The sequence below is a fragment of the Phoca vitulina genome, unplaced genomic scaffold (genome assembly GCF_004348235.1).
Source record: "Phoca vitulina isolate PV1807 unplaced genomic scaffold, GSC_HSeal_1.0 scaffold50, whole genome shotgun sequence".
Classification (NCBI taxonomy): domain Eukaryota; kingdom Metazoa; phylum Chordata; class Mammalia; order Carnivora; family Phocidae; genus Phoca; species Phoca vitulina.
In genome coordinates, this window is record NW_022589753.1 from 12,504,559 (window position 1) to 12,515,249 (window position 10,691).

Here is a 10,691-nt window from a genome sequence, read left to right on the forward strand (position 1 = left end):
GTAGCCCACCCCTGTCTTCGCAGCAGGGAGGGAGGCCCCTGGGGACGTGGCCTGAGGGTGAGCCGTGAGGGGGCGGTGGGGCAGGTCAGGGTGCAGCCTCCGGACCCCCGGCCTGCGCCCCGTGGGAGTCACAGCTCCCCGGGCAGAAACAAAGCAGATTCCTCCTCCGTCTGAAGAGCTACGAGGCCTGCAGCCTTCTGCCCTCTGCCCCACGATGTGGTGGCAGGCGTGTGAAAATTAGGATATTTTATTTAGGGTGAATGGGTGGGTCTATCCTCCCCTCCCCAGCCCGCCCCCCTCCATGCCCTGCTGCCCGGGAAGGAAAGGACACGTCTGCTAAGACACTTTCTGATTGCACTCGGGTAGAGATTTAAGCAAATTAGCCAATTAAGGCAGCCCCACTAACTACATTCCACATTCAGGCAGTTCGCTATTTACTTCCCACATGGACAAAGAAACTAAAAAAGGAACCAAATCAACAGCTCAGGAAGGAAAAATATCTTTAATGAACGAATTAAAATGAAGGATTTCTTGATTATCGAAAGCATCCGAAATGATTCTCACTCCAAGGTCGAGAGCCAGTGGCCCTTCCCAGACCAGTTTCTGTCATTCCTTCTGGAAGATGCTGAGGAGAGAAGTGGTCTCAGCGGTTTCGGGGCTCACGATCCCCTTCCAGGGAAGTGGGGGAAAGGAGAAAGCTGGGGTCTGGACCCTGGGGGCAGAGCCCAAATCTGATATCAGGGTTCCCCCCCAGAAGTCAGGCTTGTGCCAGAGCTGTGACCCCAGGGGCGTGTTGGTCACCTGGTGCTTTAGGAGAAAATGGCCCTGGTTTGTAGCCGTGGTGTAAATCCTCCTGCCAGGCCGATGCCAAGCTAGCAGGTCGTGAAATTCCTGAACATTCCACAGTCGGCTCTCAGAGCTGCATCTTCTGCACACGGTGGGTGTGAGGGACCAGGCGGGTCCCCTCTGGGGGGTCTCCTGGCAGATGTCAGGGTGGGGGCCACCATGGGGCCGCGGTGGGCATGCACATCTCAGCACAGAGCAGCGAGCGAGCCTCGCCCACAGAGTCCGGGAGGAGGAGGATCCGGCAGATTCCAGGCCAGTTAACACTGGCGGAGAGAAGCCCGCGGGCAGAGCACGGGCAGGCTCTCCGGGGGAGAACCCACTCTGAGGGACTAGGAGAGGCCCTGGGGAGGCTCCAGAATCCCGAGGCTGTTTGGGAAGGACTCTCCTTTGATGAGGCTGTGGAAGTCAGACCTGGAGGGAAGGGTAGTGAATGTGCTACAATTCTACCAGAAAAATTAGGCAAAAAATTAATGCTTGATTCTTTTTGATTACTCTAAGAATTAGGGCACATCTCCCACTATCACCTAGAAGTTGTTAAACGTGAGATAAAAACTTATTTTTCCATCAAATGTAGTTTCATTTTTCTGAATAAAGCCTTTGTTCAGAAGAGGTGGTTGAGAACAGGAACTCCCTGCCAGTTACTAGCTGGGCAACCTTCCTGCCTCAGCGTCCTCATCTGTGAAATGGGGATGATAATAACAGTATCTACGGTGTGGAGGATTAACTGCTTTAATGTATGTAGAGTACTGACAACAGTACTGGCCTGAAGTAAAAGGTAAATGTTGGTTAAATACATCACAAATATTTGCTACGAAACTTTGGTACCCAATTTAACTGGATTTGCCTAAAATTGCCGTTTTATCTGTTTGGATCATCCTCACATAATAAAGACCTCATGTCATCATGCGTGGTCCTTGCTGGGAAGGAAAAACAATGGCATCATGAGAGGGCCTTTGGGGGACCAGACCTGGGCCCTGGGTCAGGGTGTGGGCCGATGAGAGACATAGAAGCATCCCTCCAAGGTGACATTTCATCTGAGACCTGACAGGTGGGGTGCAGGTAACTAGATGAGGGATTGGGGGTGGAGTAGATACTCCAAGAGGAGGGAACAGCATGTGCAAAGGCCCTGAGGTGCCAGGTGTGTCCAAGGCCAGAGGAAAGACCAGTGTGGCCGGGACCCCGTGGACACTGCGCGTGTTGGGCAGTGGGTGTGGTGAGGGGCAGGGACCTGGGGGAGTTTGGGCTCCGTCTTAAGGGCTGAGGGCCCTCTGGAAGGCTTGAAGCAGGGGTGTGACTGGGATCAGACTGGCCTCTTTGGATGTTCCCAGTTTATACTGGGATGCTTTCCTGGTCTGGGGCTCTTGTTTTCCTCCTCGTTCCCCATCACAGCCTGTTTCACAGCGAAGGGCCTGGGTGGGACCGCGGACCTCTGTTTTAGGGCCTTGGTCACATCTCAGAGAAAACCAGTGCAGAAGGTCAGAAATACTGAGCAGAGAACTCCGGTGTGGGCAGGAGGGGTCTGGAGTCAGTCAGCAACGGTGTCTTGTTCTGCGGCCAAGTCAGATGCAGGGCTTCGGGTAGAAGCTTCGGGGTGGGTCCAGAGTCATGGGGATGATGGGCTCTGAATGGCAGGACCAGCTTTGGGGGCGTTGACTGGCGAGCACTGTGGCCGGGAGTTCAGATCCCACCCGGGTGACTGTGGGCGCGGGGCACCGGGAGATGCAGGTGCATCTCTGTGCAAACACCCTCTGCGCCCGCGGTTTGCACCCCTGCGAGATGTGAAAATTATTGCAATTCCTCCAGGGGGTACACCCGGGCCTCTCTGGTTCGTCTGTGTTTGTTGTGGGTTGAGTGCACGGCTTCATTAAGTAACACAAGTGGCATTTGGAGTAAAATATAGAGAATTAACTAAAAATCGGGGGAGCAGTGAGGTCCGTCATGGGGACGTTTATGAATAATTAAGGGACCAATGCCCGGCTGTATTTCAACGAGACGCACGCTCGGCCTGTCGCTTCTCCCTGCCTGGCACGGGCGAGCCTTTGTTTTGCAGCGTGACGAGTCTTCTAATTAAATCGTATTTGTCAAGAAGGCGAGATGTATTTGTGTTTCCCCAGGCTCCCATTGTTGTAAACTTTGCAGTGTTTCCTCTGAAAAATGCTCCTTTTCTGCTCAGCGGAGCCGGCTTGCTGGTGGTCCCCTCTCCCACTGTGAGGGGGAAATGCTGCAAGTTCTCTGTCAGGCCGTCCATTCCCCCCTTAAAGGGTCCCTGACATCACCGTCCGAAGATTATGGCTGGGGAAAAAGAATACAACTGCACATTTACATAGCGCGGCAGGGCGGAGTCGCTCCCCTCCCCCTCCGATCACGGAGCCTGTCGATCGCCCGTGTTAATGACCTCTGGCTCCAAATACGGTCATCTCTGCCTGTCATGTGTGGGGGGGTCGCTCTTGACACCCTGTCAGCTTCTCAGAAGCCTGTAATGCGCTCCAATTAGCGCCGCGTCCTTCATCTCCTACGACTCAGTCTAACGGCTCTACTTCGTGTCCCTCGGCAACACGCACACCATGTGTGTCATCTGTACCTCTGTGTGGAGTAGGAAGGGCTCAAGTTCAAGGTCCCTGGTGGGGAAACAACACAATTTCAAGTTCAGGGACATCCTCTGCAATCAGCATCAACTCATCAACTACTCGTCCAGAAAACAAGACCTTGGCATTGTTGGTGAGTAGCAGATCCTCAGCATAGGATATGCTCATCAGCATAATCCACGGTCCCTGATCTGTATCAATATGAAATAAGAAACCATTTGAGAGGATTGGGAAAACATGGCATCCCTCCCTCCTCCTCCTCCCAGTCCACATTGACTCATTCATGTATGAAATTGTGTCTTTGTAATGGCGAAGCATGAAAGATCCTGTGTAGTCAAATTAATATCATGGGAGCAGAGAGTGGAAACAGGTTATTATATGTCCCCTTGTTCACCCTCCTCCCCAGGTGGAAGTAAGAAATAGGAGGCCTAGATGCAAGTGTGAATTCACGTGCAAGTGTTCGGGAGAACCAGCACAGGCTGAGAAAGGGAAAGTGGGGTTGACGTCCCAGGTAATCTGTGTGGGAAAGACTTTTATTAAAGATTATTTATTTATTTATTTAACAGAGATAGAGAGAGAGCATAAGTAGGCAGAGCGGCAGACAGAGGGAGAGGGAGAAGCAGGCTCTCCGCCGAGCAGGGAGCCTGATGCAGGGCTCGATCCCAGGACCCTGGGATCATGACCTGAGCCGAAGGCAGCCGCTTAACCAACTGAGCCACCCAGGCGCCCCGAAAGACTTTTATTAAAAGCGTCACTGTCATCCAGGCACAGCTTGTAGGTTCTGTCACAGGTTGTGCATCCTGTCTCTTGTCAATGAGCCCCTCAACATTTATGCCAACATCTAGAGGACGTGTCGAAGCATCTCTGAGATTCCTTGAGCCGAAGGCAGGTGTTGGGTTCCCAGCTCTGCCACCGCGTGAGAGCTGGGCAGACCATCTGCCCTCCTTGGGCCTCAGCTCCAGCATTGATAAAGTGCACACTCCCCCTGACCTTGCTTGGTGTTGCCCAGTGCAGGACAAAGCAGCCCGAGAGATGGGAGAGAACCTGCTTCTGTTGGGGTTCCAAGAAGAGTCTTAATCTGAGGACACCCTGACGTGTGTCCTGGGGAGAATGACGCCTTGAGGTTGCAAATGGGTTGTGCAGGAATCACAGCCTCTCATGGAACAGCCAACCTTCCACTTACCCAAAGTTCCCATTTGGGGTGGGAGATCCCTTGCTCACCGATGGGGGGAGTAGGTGGCGGTCAGAGCACAGTGGGGTCCCGTGGACGTGCAGCGAGTCAGTTTCTGGAGTGCAAGACAGGTGAGGCTGAACAAATCGGATGGGGTGGGTAACCTGCATCGGATACATGTCCCTTACCCTCTGCATCTTTATGTCCCCATTTCCCTCTTCCAAAAAATAAGCTCCCCAGGGAAGAAACTTGGGTTTTTCTTCCCTGTTGTATCTCAGGCACTTGCAAGAGTGTCTAGCACACGGTGAGCCTTCAAGAGCTATCTAAGGAATGAACAAACATACAAACCAGTGCAGTCTCAAAACCAGCTTGGCTGGGAAAGGATGAAGTTGTGGTTCTTGACACGAGGATTTGTAGCAAATGTGGACGTAGAACCTCCAGGCGTTCCCCGAGCTGCAGCCTCTCACCTCCTCCGTGCCTTGCCTCCTGGGATAGAGGTGGGGTGGACAGGGGGGTGGGGATGGTCTGGTTCCCCCTTTCATCCCTCCCTGCCCCCTCCACTCCCCGCCAATTCCCTCCCCTCAGGGGACGCTTTCCCGGCTGCTGCCTTTGATCCAATGTTTGGGCACATCCCATTTCTTCCATCAGTCCCAGGCTGGAGTTTTACAGTAGGAATGAGGACACACAGCCTGAAACTGTTATGACTTAGCTAATGTGTCTGCCCGTCCTTCGGTCGCTCTGGGGGTCACGTTAAAGAAGCAGGAAGGTGTTTGCTGAGCACACTCCCCACACTGGGCAGCAAATCCTTCCTTGGAGGCAGATGGGGGCATCACACCTCCCGCCCACCCCTGACAGGGGACGGTCACCAGGGGACAGAGGTCACAGCCCCGGCCTGACCTCGGGCTGGCCGGGTGTGTGTGAACAGGCAGGACCCTCTTGGAATGAGTCTACACAATGGAAAGAACACTGAATCCCTCAGATCCTGAGATGCACCTGTTTCCATGCTAATAGCCCTCTAATGTGGTGGCGTCCTCTGATCGCCGGGCCTTGTGATTACATCGTGATTTAACTGTCAGTGTTGTCTTGCTTAGTGACACATGACACGGTGATGCATCATCGCATCCATTTGTCTGAGATGTGGGGAGCGCAGTGTCATCTGCCCCTGACCAGCTATTGGGAAGGTCACATGTGCCCCGTGACGTCGAGCGGCCCTTGCGAATCATAAACCACCGCACGGCCGTTCGTTCAGGCTCTGCCTGCTAAGCATCTTTGGCGGACGTACCTCCTCTCCAGGCCCCAAGGTCCTCATCCTTTACCAGCGATGGGGGAACGGACGTGACCTTGAGATTTGCTCTCCTGGGGGCTGGGGTGGAGGGGTGTCTCCGGAAACCCCAGGCCGGGGAGCACAGCCAGGCCGCTCTGAGCAGAGATCTCCCAGACGAAATGGAGAGGAAACCTGGGATGAGATGTCTCCCAGGTGCTTCCAGACTCACGTTGTAGGATGGGTAAGGGTCTCCTGAGGTCCCGAGGGCCGGGCAGCCGGCAGAGGTTGGTGTGCCCACCTCTGGGGCACCAGTCACACGCACCCCGGTGGGATCGGGCCCTGGAGGTGTGCAGTGAGTGACCCGCATGTCCACGCCTGTGACCTTGGTGCTGCTCTTCCGGGAAGGGGTGACCGGCCCCGAGCACGTGCTGCTCCTTGGGCCCAGGGAAAGCGGCCCCTGCAGGGGAAATGGAAACCTGAGGAATGACACCGTCCCCGGGAAGTGCGGGCAGTGACACACGGGTGTGTGTGTGCGGAGTCTACACCAGGCGAATGCAGCCCATCACTTGTTCCTGCTCTGATCCGATTACGCGCAATCGACCGGATGCTCTGCAGTAAAAGGAAAGCCCAGCCAGGCACCTGCAGGCGGGAGTTTCCAGGACAGTGACAGTTCTGACACCTCCCGGGGCACCGACCACAGCGCGGGAGCCACACTGGGGACAGAGAGTGTGCAGATGACCTGACCCGAGGCATTTGTACCCATGAGCCTCAGCTCCTGGTTTGCTACTTTCAGAAACTGTGGCTTTGTTTTCCTACATGAAAAATCATTTTTATTATTAAAGTTGTAAATATTCATTGTAAAAATAAATAATCCTGTGAGCCTAGTCCTGCAGCATTTCTGCTGGAAATTCTGGAAAAGGAGAGCTGCCTTTTCCGTAAAGAGCCATCCTGTGTCCCCTGAGCCCGCCTGCCTGTGCAGAGAAGCTGAGAGTCATTAGTTCAGCATTCAAGGCTCACGGTGGTCCATCCCAAGTGACACGTAGAGGACAGGGCTATTTCTGGCTTCCCACGAGCCACCCCCCACCCTGGGGCTACCTGCCCTCCTTTTGGGAATCTCCCGTCCTGTGTAAGGGTGTTGCAGGGTCTTGCCCGGTGAAATCTTCCACCGTGAAAGCTGAGGGTCGAGGCCCCCCCCCCCCACCCCGCTTTCCTGGCAGTGGGCGCTGGCCTAAGGCTGGCCTATTACATGCTCTTTCCTAGGACTTGGTTTTGAGCAAGTGAAGGAAAGAAGGTCGAGCGCAGGGAGGTCACGTGTCCCAGGGCAGTGTCTGGGTCAGCTGGTTCCGGGTGTGAGATGCCGTGTCTTGGCCCCATGGCTCCTGTGGTTCCCATCTGGTCCCCCCGACTCCTCCAGTCTGTGGGGCTCGAGATCCTGCGGAGAAAGCCCGCTGTGCTCCCGTCACCCAGGTGGGTCTCCATCGCTCGCAGCCAAGGACCCGACTGCACCGTGGGCGGCCTGGCGGGGTAGGTGAGGATGTCCCTCAGCACCTGCCCTCCTGCTACTGGAGGAAACGATAATCCTCTGGGGCCAGTTCTTAGCTACATCCCTGTTTTGAAACAATCCAGAGTTAGGGAAAAAATTCAACACCTGTTCAATAAGTGGGATGTGCTCAGGGGACAGAGGAGCTCATACTCTCACCGTGAGAGTCTTCCTTCTTTCCTGATAGGAACTGTCTCAATATTCGTCAGAGGCCATTAATTTTACTTTTGTAAGAAGAGCAACACCCAGACCAACCTCCAGAAAGATTTCTCTTTCACAAGTCAATCAAATTATATGTGATTTGAGCAAGAGATTTCATAGGCAGTGAGCCTGGTCAAACTTTAGTAATGTAAGAACTGAAAAATTATTTTATTCCCTCCCCTGTCTCCCCTCCTCCCCCACAGTGAGGTGTTCTGGGGACAACTTCGGTGACTGAGACTTCACACCTGTGCAGAGATGCTGTGAATGAGCTGATCAAGCATTTTCTTGCTCTTTGTGTTAGTCAGGACTCTGGGTACCAAATGAAGCATCTCATTCAAATGGGCTCAAACAAACAAATGAACAAAAACCAAAAAACTTTATAAGGGCTTACATGACGGAAGAGTTTGGAGGCAAGCTGACTTCAGGTATTGCAGGATCCAGGTGCTCACAAAATGACATCAGGACTCAGTTTCTCTGCTTCTCTCAAGTCTAATTTTCTTTGGTGCTGGCTTATTTGCCTAGAAGCCCATGTTCTCCAGCTCAGCTACGCTAGTGGAAAGGGAACCCCCCTTTTCCATTCACGTCAGGACAACCCTTTGAGTTTCATTTGAGCAGTTATTCCCACATGTTCCTCCTTGAACCAACTGCCTGGACCAGAGTGGTCTCCCTGATGAGCCCCTGGAGACTTATGGTTGAGGAGGGGCAGTTTTTCCAGAGGAGAATCAGGAGACAGAGGAAAGAGTGCCAGCTGCCAGTCAGCAAACCCACAATGCCCCTACCACTCACCCCATCTGTATCTCTCATCAGTGGCTGGGCATGTGTCTGTGGAACGCCCTGTGGTCTGGGGGACTCACACTCATCCTCTATTGCACCTGGCTCCTGGCCTGCCCTCCCCTAGTGCTCTGGGACGGTCATGCAGAATGGAGTCTTGGACAAGTAATGATGTCTCCCGAGCAGATGCCCTGCAAGAAGCGCTGCTTTGAATGCCCTACAACGGGGCAGTTCTTCGCCCTCCATACCATTCTTCCTGACCATTTCTGGAGGCAACACCTTAGAGATCCATGTAAGGGTGACTTCATTCTAGCTGGAATGAAGACCAATTTGGGGGCTAGTTCACCCCTGCAGAATTATGGCTATCGAGCCAGCAGTCCTACAGCCCAGGGGTGAAACACACAGGCTCTGGACTCAGAACACATGGGATCAGGTCCCAGTCTGCCACTTAGAGCTCTGTGATCTTGGCTAAGTCACTTAAGCCCTGCCACAGTTTCTCTGTCTATAAAATGGTCCGATAATAAAATGGGCCTCAAAGTATGGTTGTGAGATTTAATGAGCCAATGTGCACCTGTCACAGCGCACAGTAAGTGCCTGATGAATGTGACTGGCCACTAACACTCTCTGATCACACAATTGCTCGTGAGAGAGCTAAGATTTACATCCGTTTCAAAGATCAGGAATGTGTGACACAAAGCATTCAGCACCTCTTACAAACACCCCCATTTATGCTGTCTCTAAATCACCAGCGTTAGGAATAAAGAAGGAGGAGAAAAGACTGAGGTGATTTGCTTTTAACAAGCCCCTTGGAGGCTCTTGACGGCATCTCTGGAGTTAATGATCGCCTGAGGTCCAGAGAAAGCATGTTTGGTGGCTTCCAGGCCGAGCACAGAGCAAGAAGAGAACTAAGGTGCCAGGTGCAGCCCTGGGCACTCCACTTGCACTATTTCCTCTATGGTGATGTCAACCTATGTGCTGGGCGTCACATCCATTTTATCGATGAGAAAAGTCAAGTCCAGACGAGTTAAATAATTTGCCCAAAAATCACATGGAAAGTATCAGAGCCGGGATTTGAACCCATGACAGTCTGATTCCAAGGCCCATGTAGTTTTAACTCTACTTCATTTCTTCTTCAGAGGAACAAGAAAGAAGCCAAGGGTGTGGTCCAACTCGTTGGTGGATAATGGGCCACCGGGTGATCAAGTAGTGTCCTTATTTTTATTAAGAAACTCACTTAAAACACATTTCTAAGACATTAATTACTTTTAACGAGCATTTTGCAGTGATTGGGAACCATTTTTGATGAACAGGGAGCATGAATTGAGTCTTGATGGCCAGATGGAGTCAGACCTGAAACCTGCAGACGCAGGCAGGTCCTGCTGGGCTGACTTGGGAAGAGCTGCGGCCCTTCATAGAGCTTCTCTGAAACCACAGAGGAGCAGGTCAGGAAGGGGCACGTCTGTTGTCTGATAGCAAAGCCCCCCGGCTTTGTCTCCCTGACCCTGCGTTGGGAAGTGGCGTTCCCCCTGAGACCCGCACTGTGGGCATTCTGTGCCCCTGTCACCGTGTCCTCACAGGCCAGAGTAGTACATGTTGAAGAGTGTTTGTACAAATCTTATTTGATGTGTTTTATTCCTTTAATTTGCCGAGAATTCGTTGCTGGGACCAGCTAGGCCTGGGCTCTATTTTCCCTGTCAGGGGGATGGAACCCCGCTTCAAGACAAGAAGAAACTGAGTTCCCACTTGCCCGAGAGTCATCTGGGCCCCAGCAGCCCATCTGGCAAGGAACCCCCCCCCCCACTCACTTGGAGAAGAGCAGTCAGTAACCCAGAGTGTAGACGGGAACTGTTCTGTACCAGAATCCACACCTGCTCCCTGATGGGAGGCCTAGGAACCCGGCTCTGGTTCTCAGTCCCCCCAGTGGGGCGGCCCCGTTAGCATGTGGTTATCGGGCACCTTGCAGATGCTCCAGACCCGTCCCTTCCAGCCTCTCTGGTTCGGGGAGCCTGGGGACACAGGCTCATCTACTACACGTTGTGGCAGGGTGTCCCGTCCTGCTGGCGCCCCATCTTCTGACACCTCACCCGACGATCTAGGCACCAGGCCCCACGACCACTTCATCCTGGAGGCTGATCCCAGAGCCTATTTCACGGCTCATTCAAAAGGAAGATGAGGAGGAGTATTCTGTGCCATCTAGTAATGATTTCATTCCCGAGGGACCTGCTCAGCAGCAATCCCAGCACAGCCCGGTGCCTGGACCATTTGCAATTTGCCATTCTGATTAAAACCACCCAAACCCCATCAAGCTCTGCA